Here is a 19,348-nt window from a genome sequence, read left to right as displayed (position 1 = left end):
GCCTGGACAATCAATATAGTGCTCATAGGAAGTTAGCCAAGCGATGGTTTGGACCATATGTTGTAAAAGTAGTACATAATAATGCTACTTACTCTTTGGCTGAAATGGATGGGACCATGATAAAGATTCCAATAGCTGAGAAACGAATCAAACTCTTCAAACGAAGAGAATCTTCAACTTATAAACTTGATGACCTAAATATAAGCCCTCTATTTGAAGACATGCAGGAAGAAAAAGACTTAGAGAATGAAGATGAAGAAGAAGACCCTCCTTGACCTGTAATCTTATGAAATGGCACATGCTGAAGGATGTGCAGGTTAGGAGGGGGTGAATGTCAAAGAGTTTACTGTTCATAGTATAAATCATGGGATTCTTATGAACACAGAAGAGCTTCACTAGAAGTTATATGAGAAATTTGCATACAAAATTCAGACATTGTTATCCAATAACCACCTTAGTTATACAAGTTCTTTTGTACTTAGCATATAATTTTTAGTTATATCATTTATACTTATGAAAAATAAGTCTATTGGAACTTACAACTTGGTCATCTGGAAGAAATTGACAGTCTGCAGCATAAATCACATTAATTCAGGTACAAAAATATGGTCAGAACCCAAGAAAGATGCCAAAATTCCACTAGGTCCACATGGAACTGGAATAACAGACTTAAGTGACCAGCAAGTGACCTAGGCTGGTCAAAAAGTGACCAGGGACTGAGCAGGGAGCAGCCCGCATTTTTCGGCACAAAATGCAGGCTGCACAGTCTGAGGCAAACTGGAGAGAGCTGGAGCTATGGTGCATGAAATGGAGCATGCAAATTGAAGATCAACAGGCCCAACTACTGAAGATGTAAACATGGTGAGAGCTCCACTTCTCTGCCTCTTTGGTCTGACAAAAATGCATGCTGAAATAGTCTATAAAAGAGGAAAATCTGAGAGAAGAGGATTCAGCCTGCTCTTATGCACGACTTCTTTCATTTTGTCTACCATATTCTTGGTCCAATGAAGCCCGACTTGTACCCAAGTACTTGAGTGACTTTGGGGCAAGTAAAGGGTGAGGATATTGAAGACATACGGGCTATTATGGGATGAAATAACTAGTCATAAACAAGGCAGCCCACTGTTATGGTCCATTTTTATGAGCAAACATGGGATTTTATGGTTATAATGGAAGGAAATGACCTCTTTTCTTCAGGGCATTGTTCATGAATGATCAGAAGTGCTTCTTCTTGAGTTTACGCACTCATTTTGAACTTGATTATGGGCTGGAATTTTCTATTTTAAAACAGGGCTGAAGCTAAAATTATACTTCTTCAATTCATTTAATGTATCTTTGGCCCAAATCTTGGATGCATTTGAATCTATCAACAATATACTTGATCCAAAGGGTTGAAATCCATCTATGTACTTGAAATAAATGCCATTAGAACTTGCATTTGACATTCATAAATGAATTGAGAATCTAAAAATATCCTTTATGATATGATGTATGTATCCAGAGGCATTTGATGTAATCAAGATAGACTTATTCCTTCTGTTCATGTATGCTAAGTACACAGTAAAAAGGCTTGAACTCTTCTTCTATACCTAAATCATTTCTAAATCCCAGATCATATTAAACCCCAATCTATTTTCCCTTCCCGAATCTTGAATCCTAAACTCTTCTTCTGCATAAAAGCCCCGGTGGTAGACCTTCAACTGTTAACGCGATGACAACGTCAGTTTTTGCAATGGTGATCACATTCGAGTCATTAGGGGAGAACTTATTCATGAGTGATCACTGATTGATGCTTGGTTGAGCTTTGGGTTGATAGACCGTTTGGAGCACTCATGGATTGAGCACTCTTCCTTTTGGTTTTCCTCTTCCCCTCTTTTAATTGACATTTTTGGGCCTTATTTTTGAAGCATGAGATTGAAGATCATACATGCCACTTGAGAGTTTAGGCAGCCATACCAAGGTGTTACCTTGATAGTAACCTTGCGCTCGTTGCAATAGGGCTTCGCGCAGCCTAGTCACCTATAAATTATAAGTGTGTCAAGTCCTCCATTTAGGTCTAGAGTGTGAGGCATGGAAACCATGAGTAACAAATGATTGGAGTTTGTGAGACTATGGTCTATGAGTTCCAAATTATTGGCATTTGTGAGATTATAGTCTATGCTTAGGGACCCACTTGAGTGTTTGTATCATAGCTTTGGTGTGGTCTTTACTCCTAATGCCTCTGTATAGTCTGTGTGGTGCGAAGTTTCTAAGGGCCAGTAGTCGCGATGTTGATTTCTCAATTATCAATCCATCCATAATTCTGGTGTGGGATAATTTTCAAAATACTAAACTATATCGGAATGCGACGACACCTCACACGCACACTCTTTAGGTGGCCAAGAGCCCAAATTATTATTATTTTTAAAAAAGTACCTGCAGACCCCTTGCCCGAAGTCTGGCATGTAGAGCCACTTTCTTGGTTGCCAAGAAAGTGGCTCCAGATGCCAGACTTTGGACCAGGGTTTTGCATGCACTTTTTTTTTCAAAAAAAAATAATTTGGACTCTTGGTGGCCACCTAATGAGTGCACGTGTAAAGTTTCGTCACATTCGGATAAAAGGTTATGGATTTACGATCACACAATGGACAGTGCGTATGAAGCTACATTAACCCGGTTTTAGGGTTTAAATGGGTTAAAAGTTCATTCTTCTTCTCAATTTCACATCTTGATTTCTTTGCTTCCTCCATTTTCACATCTCAACCTCTGTCTCTTCTCCGTCTTGCCCTCCTTGAGCTTGCATGGCATGCACCAAGCAAGCATGTTGCCGTTTTGGCCCCGGGAAGACATCACGCCAAGGCCTGCCACTTGGAGCACAAGGTGGAGCCTCCTCTAGTGCAGCAACAGGTGCTCCCCATAGAGCACAAGAACCACCACAGAAGAAGAGAAGATGGAAACCGAGCACTGTCACCCTTCGAGAGATAAGGAGAATCCAACGCGGTTACGAGCTTCTCATCCCAAAAAGTTATTTTCAAAACGTTGTTCGAGAAGTCATGCAAGACTTGGAGCTGAAAGGGATGGGAAGATTTTGGGCATGAGTGCAAGATGACCCACCAGTAGGAAGGTGGACTGTTGCAGCTATGGAGGCCCTATAAACAGTTGCAGAGGGATTTCTCATCGACTTGTTCGATGATACACAACTTGCGGCCATCCATGCAAAGCATGTCACAATCACAGATAAAGACATGAACTTTATCTTTTGGCTTCGACATGGCAAGGGGACTCTGCCATAGTTTACTAGATTAATGATGCAAGGTTTGTAATGAGTGTTACATCGCCATAACATCTTGGAAGGCCAAAAAATTTTGTATACTCTGCCACATTGGAATATTTATTTATATATACATAATATCTCATGCGATGTGTACTGATTTCAAATAATTGAGTAAAGTCGTTTTGTTTTATTTCTTGAAACGCATGACTCTTAATTTTTGTTTAATGTACGAATGTATCAAAAGTAGTAATACGTATGGATACAAGTTACGTTATTACTTATGCACAATCACAAGTGCAGTACTACGCATTGAATTATGTTAATATATGCGGATGTGTCATTCACGTACCACACATTATCGTCACACTTACACAATCGCAAGTGCAATACTATGTGTTGAATTATATTAACATATGCGAATGCATCATTCACGTACCACACATTATCGTCACACTTATATGAACCACACATTTATTTAATAAATATTTATTTGTAGGGACAAAGTAAAGTATCTTATATTCATCAAGAAAAATACATGTGATGACTCTTAGTGATAGTAGATACAAAAAGCCGATAGCCAACAAGAACACTCAATTGTTCCTTGGCTTTTTCATCGGTGGAGAGGAAGGGCCAGCTTTTGATGAAAATATAAGTTCTTTCTTTGCTTCAAAAATGATGCGCTCCCCCTTCAGCTCTTTCTCCAGGAGAAGCGGATCTGACACTTTGACGAGGTCGCCTAATGTAGCAAGCACACACATTGCTCCACCACGCGTTTGGTTAAAGAAGTAAAGAAGCTTTGACCGCTTGATTAGCACCATCTTCTCCAAGCTAGATGTCACAGGTATCGCTTGAAAAGGTCCAAACTTGGTCAAAGATCAAATTTTCATGATTATTTCTTGCCCTCCTAGTGAGCACTTATTATGGAAGACCACCAAATCTGCAACAAGGTTACCAATATACTCCTTTAGAGTTGAATCCTTGTGTCAATCCGCATGTTGAGCTCCTCCTTGCCTTGATGCAAACTCATCTATATACAGTATGTCCTGAATGACAAAGTCAAATCAAACAATATATTTAGCGACTAACCTAGAGTTATCAGAAAGCGATGAAACTTGGCAATAGGGTGCGTCGGGTCCCCAGGAGTCCACCAGCGGCCCCAGACGCCAAACTTCAGACAGGGCAGCTGCACGCATCATTTTTGGCCAAGATTTCACCGGTGGACTCTGGGGACCCAATGCACCCTACCGTCAAGTTTCATTGCATAAAAATATATGGTAGTTAGAAATATCACCTTCTCTAGACCATCTTGTATCTTCATTTCGTCGTGTGCCAGGGAGGCACCTCTTTGGACAGAGGGATCTACAAACTCCTTCATAGGAAGTTGGGGCCTTGGTCCGAACAAATCATGCTGTAGTGCTTCAAATTCAGTATCTGGCACAAGGTAATCTTCTTTAACCGAGGTAATATGCTCCTGTGCTGTTATGATCGCACTCACAGTATCTAAGCTTATGCCATCATATCTTCCAATCTCTGCCATTGTTGGATGCACATCCATGTAATCATAGTCGATCAGGTATTCCATTGAATCCCTGACTAGGATAGAAAACAACTCTTCTTCCTTCATTTCCAAGTATTGGAGTACAGCTGATAGAAGCAAGTATTGTATACCATCTACTTCAATGGGTGTCAAGGAGGCAAGGTTGGGTTTGTCGACTTGTGGCTGTTCAGAAGAAAATGGCACCATGAGAGCCAGCCCTTGCTCTGCCACCACTCGATGTTCCTCTTCAACATTTATGAGCTCTTCAATCGGTTCTTCTCCCGCGTATGTGATAGACCTGTGGAGTTGTATCTTCATCGCTCTCCTCCTCTAGGGGTATATCCAATGCAAGGAGGTAAATTGCCAATGCGCAATCACACTCCACGAGATCCAAAGGTGATGTACCTGGTGCACTTCCCAAAGGAACAGTGCATACTCTATGCGAAGGATCCACATAGGCTAGACACCTATTCACCACTTTTTGGTGATTCTTCCCTGAACACCATATTGGGGAATATGGGAATTTCCCATAAGTTTGGAACACGTGGTCAAATCTTTGGATTTGTCATAACTTGAAAAATATAACTCCAAATCGAGTACTCTATAGCTCAATAGATTCCATTTTTCAAGTGCTTTCCAATGATAGGTCACATCATATAGTTTTGAGAAACTTATGGGCATGTTATCCGGTGCCACCTTTTTAGTATTCAAAAAATGGGAATTGGGAGATTCCCAAACTCACTAATATTGTGTTCCTGCCTGAAATATCATGAGCTGTTCTAGAGGCACCCAAGTCATGTCGGATCCCTCGATGGAGTATGTGCATGTAGCAATGGTGCTCATAAAGTCTTCCAAAACCTGAAGGGAGGATCCAGGGATGAGAGCACACTTTCAAGGTTGAAGTTCTTAGAGAAAACTTGGAATATCTCGTCACCCTGGTTGACAAATATAGTCTCGTGGATCCACTCATCAAAGTGTGCATGAGCATCCATCGTAGCAGGTAGGAGGGATGTGGTGGATATAAAGAAATGAAGAGAGAAAGTGTGAAATAAAACAATGAAACAAGAACTAAACTAGTTCTACCTTAAAAACCTTAAGTTTTAAACCATTAAGGGTTGTTCACATACGATATTTAGTTATGGATTTAATTACATCTTTGTAAAGTTTACATGCATATGTAAATGTGTTGATGTGGAAAGTGTATAACAAGTGTATGATTTCGCATAAATACCATAATGTTTAAATATTGCAAGTTTGTAAGCGACAATATTCTATTGGCCAAAAAAATCCAAAAATTTATAGGTGTTGGATATTACAACTTGTGGCATTGGAATTTTTAGGGAGACTCTACAATTTCTAAAATATGTGGAGCCACACACTTTCCACTGGTAACAGTATCCTCAGCTCGGCTTCGAATTTTCCTACCATCTAATTTAAAATAGAATCTAACAGGTGGATTCTGCATTAACATTGTAATTTCTTGGCACATTATACTCAAGGGCCAATCATCCTCCATTTGCAACACTTGGGGCTCGTGGCCCTCACAAATGGCAGTAACATCCACAGCTGCACTTTCACGTGTGTCTTGATCAAGGTACAACCATTTACCCTTGAGCATCCTCCATCTACGATACTTGAACACTAGGCATAAAGTTTGTTGTGCTACAAAGTACCTGTAATTGGAAATGAAAGTTAGCCGATTCATCCCAAAGTAAGATAATAGTCAACTAAGAGAGAAATTTTTTACCTGAAAGCCATGTCCCTTGTGACTCGACACTCCACTGTGTCAGGACTGTGAGTTATTTTTTATGTCCAAGTTTTGCCTAGAATCCTTGTTACATAATCCTCTGATGTATTTTTTATGACATACGTGCTTTTGGTATGTCTCAAACCCTTACATTCCTTGAACATGTGTGCAAAAATTGCAATCCGTATGAACCAGCTTAGATGTACATTCTTTGAGCCGGTCCTTGGCTTCATAGAATTCAATATGTCTGCTGAAATTTTTGTGCTACACATGTGCAAAATGTCGCTACTACACAATGGCCATTCTATGCTATTGAGATTCGATATGTGCATAGACTCAAGGGTTCCATATTCTCGACTCCCCTTGGGTAATATGTACTTGGAGTCATAGAAAAAAACAAGGTCCTTTGCGAGTTGCTTAGCTGTATGCCCCTCAAAGAGCAATCTACCAATTTCCAGGTGGTAACACTTAAAAGAACTAGTGAAACTCTCAACATTTTGCCACTCACAGCAATCCGAATGGTATACTTCTATAAATACGAGACAAGTTCTTGCATAGGTATCATGAAATTTTTCATTCTCAATGAGTTGCAAATACTTATTATTTGTAATGTTTCATTGAAAGGGCACAGTGTGCGCAATATGTATTTGTTTTTGCATGAATACATATTGTACAAACGCCTCTGTTACAAGGTGAGAATCAATATTCCTTTGTCTGAGAGCTAAAATTTTACCCTTCTAGTGCTTTGATACATCTGCAATTGCAAATGCTTTCACCCTGAAAGCTCCCTTCATACTTGGACGCATATGTACCCAAGACGAGCAATGATATGTATCAGTGATCCAATTCCCTTCTTCATCTTTTCTGTTACGTACTTCTATCAAGAGAATGCTTGTTCTTCTCTCAAGCATTATAATCTACACATTAGATGTAAAGAAGTATGTATTAACCCCTAAAGAATACGCATTTTGAGTCTGTCCAGTAATCACCAATATGCCATACAAATCAACATGGCATTAAGAGATGTTTACACTTTTTTAAATAGACATAAACATCAATATCGAAACACATGTGGATATATATATCAACACAAAGTACATATTTAATTCGAGACATCACTTTAATCATACCATTTACATGAAATATAATGAAAATAATAGCACAAGAATACTCAGAGAATTTTGCCAAAATAAATTTTATTATAATGAAGAGGAGTTTGATTTGACTCAATACATTGTATGAAATGTGGGTATTATAGAGTAATTGTTACAAGGATAGCAGCCACATGGCATGCAAATCTTAATAGGCACATTGGATTGACACCTGAGATATTCTAAGACTCAACACATTGTGTGTTATATGGATGATATGATACAAGAGTTTCATGGATCATTGCCAATTGGCATGGAGATCCAAATGGACACATAGGACCAATAAAGCAGAGGATTTTTGAACCATCGACTTCTAGCAGATCCATATCATCCAACACAAAGGAATCACTCACCACATCAAAATAGTTAATCAAGAATTATATGATTTACCTAAACCTTGTACAATACCTGCATGTACAAAAAAACACTTGCATGAATCCCTTTTTAACAAAAATACTTGCATGAATCTCTTTTAGCAAAAAATATCTAGATAACTGCATAAATAGAAGCAATACAAAACAGGGCTAATTTACCTATAAGCTCATATGTTGAAGATAAGATTGAATCATTGCTAATCAAAACCCATTGCAAATGATGAACATAAAAAAACATCAATCCCATCAAACATAAAAGTCACTAATTAAATGAATAAATTTTGGCACCACAAAATATGGCAGATTTACCTGTAAATTGAGCTACAGAATCTCTGCTCTACCTTTGTGTTAAGTGCTGCAACAACAATTGATCCTTAAGTTAGAACTAGCATCAAACCCTATTGTAAAGATAGTAGAAAAGGGATAATGCAGAGAGGAAGAAAGAGAGAGTGTGTGAGTACGGGGAGAGAGAAAGAAATGAGCACCTATCCAATCTTGCCCAAATTGATCTCTGCAAAAAACAATTTTGCAAGAGTTAGTATTTACATAAAGGTACACTGAAAAAATAGTAGAAAAGAGGAAACATAGAGAGAGAAAGAGAGAGGGAGAGAGAGATAAGCACTTATGCAATGTCACCCAAAATGATCTCTGCAATAAAACAACAATAAGGGTTATAACTAACATTGTGTTGTATTGAAAAGATATCAGCAAAAAAACAAACCAAATGGAGAGAGAGATTAACACCTTTGCCTCTTGCTCCAAATAAACTTTGCAAGAAAACAACAATTAGAACCAACATCAAATTCTATTGAAAACACAACATAAAAGAGAAACAACACATAGAGAGAGAGGGGAAAGAAAGGAGAGAGAGATGAGCACCTCTGTCTCCTACCCCAAACAACCTCTGCAATAAAACAACAACAACAGTAAGAAACGACATCAAACCCTATTGAAAAAATAGCAAACAAGAGAAAATGCAAAGAGAGATGGGCACCTGTGTTTTGCCCAAAATTTGGAGCTGAGAGGAGAAGAAATTGCAGAGGTAAGCAGAACGCTCAAAACCCTAATTACTCTCAGCAGGGAGCTTCAATGGAGACAAAAATTCACGAGTATAGAGAAGAGAGGAAAAGTGGTATGTTGCTCAACTTTTGGGTCAAACTGATTTCGTGAGAGGAAAAAAATTGAATTTAAAAATTCTCAAAAAAAAGAGAAAAATACGAGGTGAGAGAAACTCAAATTTTGTGTACTATTTATTCTCCCTTTTTCTAATCTCCCACTACCCCTTTTTTTAATAGAAAACACAAGATTTGGAGAGAGAAGATTCACCCTCCATGGATATCAACATCTAGCCTTCCTATTGGACAATCCAAAAGGCCCACATCTTAAACTATATTATTTTTAAGGGCCCATTTGTGAGTTCATTTTTTTCCTAATGTTTTTTGAATACCACTACAAGATATAGGCCTTATACCGACGTTAAAAGTGACGAAAATGCAAATAACAAAATTTGCCTCCATCGTCGCAAAAAGCGTCGTTATTGGTGACGCCATAGAACAGTCGATATCAGCATCGCTATCAGCGTCGGTATCACCGACGCCAATACCGACGTTGATAGCGACGGTTTGCGAAGAAAATAACGACGTCAATAATGACGCAAGTCGTAAATTTGTGACGCTAATAGCGACGGTAAGAGGGAAAAAAAATTTGTGGCAGGGCAGATGTACTTTATTTGAGCCATACAAAATAGTTTCTGCATTGTGTACAATGCACTTGCAAACAAAAACAAAGTATACTGAAATCATAACACTGATACATGAAATAAATACATGATTGCATAATAAGCGATTGGTACAATCATGACAAGATATCATTAATACATAGAAAATGTCTACATAGATTAGGCGACCAAAAAATAAAGGTGTGTGAGCTCCGAGGATCCAAGGGCGAGCTACATATCCTTGCCCTCCGAAAGCTCGTCCTGCCCCGCAAAGGAGCATCGAACGGACTGTGCAAAAAAAGAAACAACAACACATCAATCCACCATACAATAATGCATTCTAATTAAACATGGTACCTACGGAGAAGAAAGATGAGTGACTTACAGGGCCGCCATATCTATACAATTGGTCGATCAATGAAGTGAGACTGTGCCTCTCTGCATATCGAGTCTCAAGGCCGGTCGGATTGCGATTTGTAATGGAGTGCTACAAAGAAAACAAAATGCTAACTGTTAGAAACATGATTGTTAGTACAAAGGATATTGCAAAAAAAAAAAGCAAAACAAAAGAAAAACTTACAAAGTCCTCCAAATATGTCCTGTGGCCGCCACTCCCAAGATGATGGACCACTCCGGCCTCGAGTCGTGTCCTCGCCGCCTCACGCTGTTGACTCCAACGTCCTAGAGAATCTATAGCCTCCTCCCTCAGTCGGCGCCAGTCGTTCGCATCTAACCACTCGGGCTTTGCAGCCCCACTCTTGACTACCTTGCATGCGTCGGATCGTCTATGTGACATATATGTGTCAAGATTGTGGGAGAGAAGAAAGGAGTCTCACTTGTAGCTTTCTTGCTCGCACAATGGGGGAATATACACAGAGGTGAAGGCTGAAAACAGTTTTGCTCTTCTTAGTTTTTTTGTGTAAGCCAAAAGAACTCTAGTACATAGAAATAGAAGAACCCTATATATGGGTCTCAAACCAAACTCAACTAACTAAGGTGGCATACTAACTCAGCCACGAACTAGAGTAGATAAGGATAGCTGTCATCTAGCTATTATTCATGGGCAGTGTACCAATCGCATTTGCCAACTGACAAGTCGGTGACATAAATGCACAACGGTCACCCTGGCATATCATGAGTGGAGCTCGATATCTCAACACTCCCCCTCGAGCTCAATCCCAATTCCTGCACACCAAGCAGATCTCTAAACTTGCGCAGCTTCTCTGCACCCAATGCCTTCGTAAATATATCAGCTACTTGATCCTCTGTGCTGACATAAACTAGATCAATAAGACCTAGTAAAACCCTCTCTCGCACATAGTGATAATGCACCTCAATGTGCTTTGTTCTAGCATGATAGACTGGGTTATTTGCCAAGTGTATACTACTCATGTTGTCACAATAAATGACAACTAGCCCATCTGTAGACTGATGCATATCATAAAGTAGCTTATGCAACCAAGCTACCTCACATGCAGCCATTGCTGCACCCCTGTACTCAGCCTCTGTGCTCGACAAGGCCATTGTAGGCTATTTCTTGCTGCTCCAAGTAACTGTAGCACTCCCAAAAGAGAACACATATCCACTAGTAGATCGTCTATCAGAAATACTACCAGCCCAATCAGCATCAGTGTATCCATGTAACTGTATCTGAACCCCAGTCTCATAAAATAGTCCATACTGCAATGTGGACTTCACATATCTGAGTATGCATCTAGCCGCATCCAAATGTGGTTTCCTAGGAGCCTGCATAAACTGACTTACCAATCCAATAGCATAGCTCAAATCTGGCCTGGTAATAGTCATATAAATCAAACTTCCTACTACGCGTCTGTACATGGTAGGGTCTTCCAAAAGCTCACATGCATCTGCGCTCAGCTTCACATTCTGCTCCAAAGGAACTGAAATAGGCTTACAGCCTGTCATCCCATATTTGGATAGCATGTCCAATCCACACTGCCTCTGCAAGAGTTGTATCCCACTTGGTGATCTAATCACCTCAATGCCCAAGAAATAACGCAGCTCTCCCAAATCCCTCATCTCAAACTTCTGCTTCAATAGCATTTTCACATGAAGGATATCTTCATCACTGTCACCTGTCATAATCAAATCATCAACATAAATGACAAGTAGCATAATATCTTTCTCTGTTTTTCTCACATAAAGTGAGAAATCTGCCTTGGAAATCTGAAAGACAATAGTGACAAGATACTGTCCCATCTTGTCAGACCATGCTCTAGGTGCTTGCTTCAAGCCATACAAGGATTTCTTCAACTTGCAAACAAACTCAGGATGAACAGCATGCACATAACCTGGTGGCTGCTCCATATAGACCTCTTCTTGCAAATCACCATGCAAGAAGGCATTCTTTACATCCATCTGATGTAAAGACCATCCCTTTGATGCAGCCATAGCAATGACTGCTCTTACGGTTGCCATCCTTGCAACGGGACTGAATGTTTCTTCATAATCAATGCCATATGTTTGTGCATACCCCTTGACTACTAATCTTGCCTTGTATCTATTTACAGAACCATCTGCATTGTGTTTCACCTTATAGACCCACTTACAACCAATTGCATTCTTATCTTTAGGCAAAGGTACCAATTCCCATGTAGCATTTGCTTCCAAGGCATCCATTTCTTCATCCATGGCTTCTTCCATTTTTCTTTTCCCATGGCTTGCTCAAAAGAAGTGGGTTCTGGTTCATGTATCACTTTGACCATATATGCATAGTGAATGGCTGTAAATCCATCATATTTCAGCCTATCCACAGGATACCTAGCTCTGGTAGACCTGTGCAAAGTAGGTTCACTCCCAGGTGCTCTCAAAACATCCCTGGTCTTCCTTACTCCAGGTGTAACAATAGAAGGAATACCCAACTCATCATCAATGCTCTGTTCTGAGCCACTGGATTCACCATCCACATAAGAGTGACCTGCATTCACATCAAACATGGGATGATCTACCTTCTCTTTTCCTTTTCGTGATACTTGCATACCACTATCTGCATTGCTTTGAGAAGATTCTCCTGATCTCAATCTGCCTGTCCATGGCGAAGAATGTGAACCACTGCTAGAAGACGCTCCAGGTCCACTAATATTTTGTAACTGCTGCTGTGAATCCTGTGCAGCATTACCACTTTGTGCATCTACATCATCAATCACATTTAGTGGTTTATACCAGCTACTCATCTCATCAAAAACAACATCTCTGCTCACTGTAAACTTACGAGTAGAAGGGTTATAGCATCTATACCCTTTCTGCCTACAAAGAGTAACCAATAAAGATGCACTTCTCAGCTTTTGGATCCAACTTGGATCTCAACTCATCTGGCACATGAACATAGGCAATGCAACAAAAAATTTTCAAATGAGAAATATCTGGTTTCCTACTAGTATACCTCTCCTTTGGAGTCATCCCATGTAGTGCTGCAGTGGGAGTCCTGCTCATTATGTAGACTGCTGTAGCAACTGACTCAGCCCAATAAAAATCTGTCAGGTCTTTTTCATTGAGCATGGCACGAGATACCTCTCCAATATGCCTGTTTTTTCTTTCTGCACATCATATTTCAGCCTATCCACAGGATACCTAGCTCTGGTAGACCTGTGCAAAGTAGGTTCACTCCCAGGTATTCTCAAAACATCCCTGGTCTTCCTTACTCCAGGTGTAACAATAGAAGGAATACCCAACTCATCATCAATGCTCTGTTCTGAGCCACTGGATTCACCATCCACATAAGAGTGACCTGCATTCACATCAAACATGGGCTGATCAACCTTCTCTTTTCCTTTTCGTGATACCTCCATACCACTATCTGCATTGCTTTGAGAAGATTCTCCTGATCTCAATCTGCCTGTCCATGGCGAAGAATGTGAACCACTGCTAGAGGACACTCGAGGTCCACTAATATTTTGTGACTGTTGCTGTGAATTCTGCGCAGCATTACCATTTTGTGCATCTACATCATCAATCACATTTACTGGCTACTCATCTCATCAAAAACAACATCTCTGCTCACTGTAAACTTACGAGTAGAAGGGTTATAGCATCTATACCCTTTTTGCTGCAGAGAGTAACCAATAAAGATGAACTTCTCAGTTTTTGGATCCAACTTGGATCTCAACTCATTTGGCACATGTACATAGGCAATGCAACCAAAAATTTTCAAATGAGAAATATCTGGTTTCCTACTAGTATACCTCTCCTCTAGAGTCATCCCATGTATTGCTGTAGTGGGAGTCATGTTCATTATATAGACTGCTGTAGCAACTGCTTTAGCCCAGTAAAAATCTGGCAAGTCTTTTTCGTTGAGCATGGCACGAGATACCTCTCCAATATGCATGTTTTTCCTTTCTGCAATTCCATTTTATTGTGGGGTATGATTGCATGAATATTGCTGCTTTATGCCATGCTTCTGCAGGAACCTTGCAAACTCATTTGAGAGGTACTCTCCCCCTCCATCTGACCTTAGGCATTTTATTTGCAGGCCTATTTCTTTTTCAACCATAGCTTTAAGAGTTTTGAAATGCCCAAAAACTTCACTTTTCTTTTTCATAAAATACACCCAAACTTTTCTGCTATAGTGACAAAATAATGACAGCCTCCAAGAGATGCAGCTTTAGCAGTCCACACATCAGAGTGGATTAATTCCAATGGCTTCTTACTCTCTTGAACATGTCTAGGAAATGGTTTCCTTGCCTGTTTTCCAAATACCTTATGTATTTCTGCAACCTTGAATTTAGGCAATCCTGCAACAATATTTTGGGCCTGCATTGATTTACGTCGCTGTACATTAACATGACCAATGCGTTTATGCCAGATATCAATATCTGCAACTACACCGGTCCCATGTGCAAACATTGCTGCACTCAATTCAGGCATGTCTGCATCCAATGTAAACATTCTGCCCTTCTTCTTTCCTTTTACTATCAAGCGACCTTTATTTTTCATATCCTCAACAAAGCATCCATGAGGATTAAATCTGACCTGCAAGCCCTGCTCAACCATTTGACCGACAGAAACCAGATTCTTGGTAATATTCGAGACATGAAATACATCGGACAGGTATTTCTTTTTCCCATCCTGCATAGACAAAGGAATTTTTTCAATCTGCACAATAGGATGTGCAGTATCATCACCAGTCTCCACAAATCCTGGTTTTTCCATTTTCCTTGCATCCTCCATCCATTCTGCATGACCTGTCATGTGGTTTGATGCACCTGAGTCAACATACCATACATCGTTGCTTTCTTCTGCACTTGTCACAGATTTATTCATGTGCTGCACCATAAACAAATGCTCATTTCTGTCATCACGCTGTCTACTAGAAGATGCATAATTCCCTTGTTGCCGTTTTCCATTCATGATGTCATTCTGCTTTTTATAGCAGTCTTTAGCCATATGACCCATTTTACCATAGTAGTAGCATTCAACATTACTGTTTGCATTTTGGCCTCTTTGCCATCCACCACGACCTCTTTGGCTCCCCCTGCCTCTACAGTTACCACGTCCTCCTCCATAGGACTGGTTTTCTTGAGTTTGCTGCATATTCTGATTTCTACCATGGCCTCCAGATCGGCCTCCTCTACCTTTGCCTCTACCTCTTCCAGCATTTGAGTAGAAGACAGCTTCTTTTGAAGTTCCTCCTCAGAAATTAGAAGAGCAATCAGAAATTAGAAGAGCAATCAACTCCTCAAAATCAGGAAATCTTTCACGGACAGAAATGGATGTTCGGAACTGTGCATAATCCTTTCCTAGACCATTCAAGGTCACAGAAACTAAATCATCATCTTCCATTGGCGACCTAATGGAAGCAAGTGCATCTGCAATCTTCTTCACCTTCATGTGGCAGTCATTGATGCTCATATTTTCTCTTTGCACATTATGCAACTCTTGCTTCAACTGCATTTTCCTGGCTTGCATATTTGTGCTATACATTTTTGACAAAGTATCCCATGCCTCCTTTGGCGTACTTGCATCTTGAATATGCACAATCATAGAGTCTGAAATGCTGATAGACAGCCAGTACATAACTTTCCTGGCTCTCTCATGCCATGCTTTAAATGCCTACATTTGCTGTTGATTGGGAACATCAGGAAGAACTGGTTCTTCTTCATTTCCTACAACAAATTCCCAATATCCTTTTCCCATAAGGAAATTCGTCATTCTAAACTTCCATGCTTGGAAGTTGTTCTTGTCAAGCTTTTCAGTTACAATCTGTGAAAGAGAATCAAACGCCATTACAGAACACTGCAAAAAATTATATCACTGCAAAAAACACAGCTTCACCCTCACAAGGGCAAATCTGCAAAACTGGCGAAAGTGGTATTTGACCACACAGTCACTTCCTAGTGACGATTTTGCATAAACAGGAACCAAGGATGATTCTGTAACTCCCAATGTCTCTACACACAAGCATACGATGCAATTTCTGTGGTAACTTTTCACCGACCTGTAGAACAGTGGTCGCACAGCATAAAATTGGGCCTTTTCCTGAGTGTGTGCAGAAAACTTCCGCCTCCAAAACAGGCCCCGAAATGGCCTCAAATCAAAAAAATAAGGTCACTAAGGGCTAAAGCCCTTACCCGCAGCATATACTGCCCTCTTGCTTCACCGCGAAGGGCGTCTCAACTTGAGACAATGCACTCTTGCACTTTCTGGCTGTGCTACCTGCAGAGACTTGCTCCCAAAACAGAAGAATGAAAGCAACACTGGTCCTCTTACCAGAACACTGCGAACTTGGCTTGCTTTCTTGAGCTCCTTACCACGAACAAGGCTCTGATACCATGTCAAGATTGTGGAAGAGAAGGAAGGAGTCTCACTTGTAGCTTTCTTGCTTGCACAATGGGGGAATACACACAGAGGTGGAGGCTGAAAACAGTTTTCCTCTTCTTAGTTTTTTTGTGTAAGCCAAAAGAACTCTAGTACATAGAAATAGAAGAACCCTATATATGGGTCTCAAACCAAACTCAACTAACTAAGGTGGCATACTAACTGAGCCACGAAATAGAGTAGATAAGGATAGCTATCATCTAGCTATTATTCATGGGCGGTGTACCAACCGCATCTGCCAACTGACAAGTCGGTGACATAAATGCACAACGGTCACCCTGGCATATCACGAGTGGAGCTCGATATCTCAACAATATGCATACATGCAATCCATCATCCAGCACGTAGAAAATCTATCTACTGAGGCTGGAACCGGAAACTCCTCATGAAAGGATGCTACTATGTAGTCCTTGCTCCCCTCTGGTATGTTCTTCCAATGATCTAAGACGTTGTGCCGAAAAACTTGTTAGCACAACTCTCTTATGGGAGCCATCACCCTCCTCCCCTCATCATTCATGATGATGGCTCCTGACCTATCATCGACTAGATATGCATATCCCCCTAGGATCTGCCTAAGATGGGTCCTCTCCCATCAACGTCCACGCTCTTGGGTATATCCAGGAGACCCCTTTGCATCCAGTGTATCGACCGGGGTAATATCTCTCAGAGTGACACCCATAGGGGTGCCACTTGCTGATGGCTGAGTAACTAAAGTAGACGTCTCCACAGGTGTGACAAATCCTGGAGGTGACGCAACTCCAGCTGAATGACGAGATGGAGACACCGCGTCCGTGCCTCCACAGTATTCACCTGAGTCTGAGCCACGCTCCGTGGAACCGCCTCGAGAGCGAGGAGTCACACATGTATCCTGTGTCGATCGTGGGCTCACTGCCTCCATATGTCTGCAACACCCCCTTGATCCTGAAGCACTCCCTCCCTTTGGCCCAAGTCTGGAGCGTCGAGCTCGTCTGCTCGAAGCTGAAGCATCTGATCGCACTGAAGTAGATCTAGCAGAGCGCCCTGACGAAGACCAAGACAGCTCCTGGTCTGTCATATCTCTGAATCTCACGATCTGGTCTAGAGACATGCGTGTAAAAATATCCTGTAACTCCTCATCGCTCATCCCTCGGCTCATCCTAAAAATGTCACCTGCACAGATAAAAAATGATGTTAGAATAATCAATTTAAATCATAAAAAGCACAGTAATATAAATCCTAAAAAAAAGATCTCACTTAAAATGCATATCTTATGTATCCTTATAAGCGATTGGTCAATGAATTGAGTAAGTGGATGCTCCAAGTATGAAGTATCCTATGGTCCCATGTCAATCTCCTGACACAACTCCGCATACATTGGAAGGTCGATAGACATGTCATCAGAAAAGGATAAGTCCACCTCGTTCTCAGGACTCCTGTATTTCCATCATTGTTAGCCGATGCTGGCTCCAAGCTTTCGGTGGCCTCCACCCCTTGCAATATCGACCCCTCTATTTGCATATTGTCTTCATCTATGCTTGGAACATCGCTTTGATCATATATTCTCGTACTTCGGGAAGTTCAAGGTATAACATACCACCATCGAGGTTGTCGGGGGTTTGTATAGAATATTATCTGTTCACAAACACGTATAAGAGAGTTTAAACCATTGTGATATGTACCATGTCGTAATACAATTAACAAAAAAATGAGTCCATGCACCTGTTCACAATGGTTCGGCAACACAAAGGTGTCGCACAAATCCGTCCATTTTTTTTCGGAATCTATTTCGAGAAATCCAGATGGACCTCATCGAACTGTTGCTTCAGCTCATCCAAGTACCACTTTGAACCACTACACATTGAATAGTATCATGGAGAAGCTACAGTAATCCACCGTAACAATACTTTGCAAGTTCCCAAAATACTCCATCTCATCCACAACCGTGTTTGGATCCGTTGCTCGTCGCCGGCTCTCTTGCTCGAACCTTGCCATGATACCATAGTCCATTTTGGAGCGCATTTTGTCAATATGCTCCACACGAAAATGTCGTCCGCGCTACCACGCTGTACTATATATTTTGTATTGTACATTGAAACACTCAAATTAGATGTCGCACATAAAATTTAGATATGATAAACCCTAAACACCTCATCACCTTTGGACTATATCCCCTCGAGAATTCCAACTCCTCCATTGAGAGTCCCTTCGCGAGACGCTGCGTTCAAAGCTCCATGCATCCATTACGTTGACATGAACCGCGGCATCTCCTCCATGCCCTCGGGATATCAAATCGGTCGATGACGTGTACTACGTTGGAATTCGGCTCGCGGTTCCTCTCGACCTTGCCTAGCGATCTGGTACTTGGCGAGCCACATCTCCATAGAGGCATGGTGCAACATACAAAAGTGATTCACATTCTCCTCCATTGAGGCATCCATTCTTTTTTCTACCCCATTTTCAACCACCACATCTCCAGTCAGTCTATCATCGTCCTTCAGCGGGACCATAGTATTTTGTTGTCTGGATCCACCGTTGGTAGCCATTGTGAAATATGCACTAGCACCTCAGACACCAACCAACCTTCAGCCATGCTACCTTCTGGCCGAGCTCATTGTCGCACAAAGCCTTTCAGGGTTTTCATGAAGTACTCCAAGAAGAACATCCATCGCGTATGGATAGGTCCATCAATCTTCACTTCATCTACAAGATGCACAAGAAGGTGGATTTGTATCATGAGTACGCTGGTAGGCAGGTAT

This window comes from Lygodium microphyllum, chromosome 2 (assembly GCF_053477565.2).
Source record: "Lygodium microphyllum isolate KBCC chromosome 2, Lygodium_microphyllum_v1.1.10, whole genome shotgun sequence".
Taxonomy (NCBI): Eukaryota; Viridiplantae; Streptophyta; class Polypodiopsida; order Schizaeales; family Lygodiaceae; genus Lygodium; species Lygodium microphyllum.
This window is presented reverse-complemented; position numbering follows the sequence as displayed.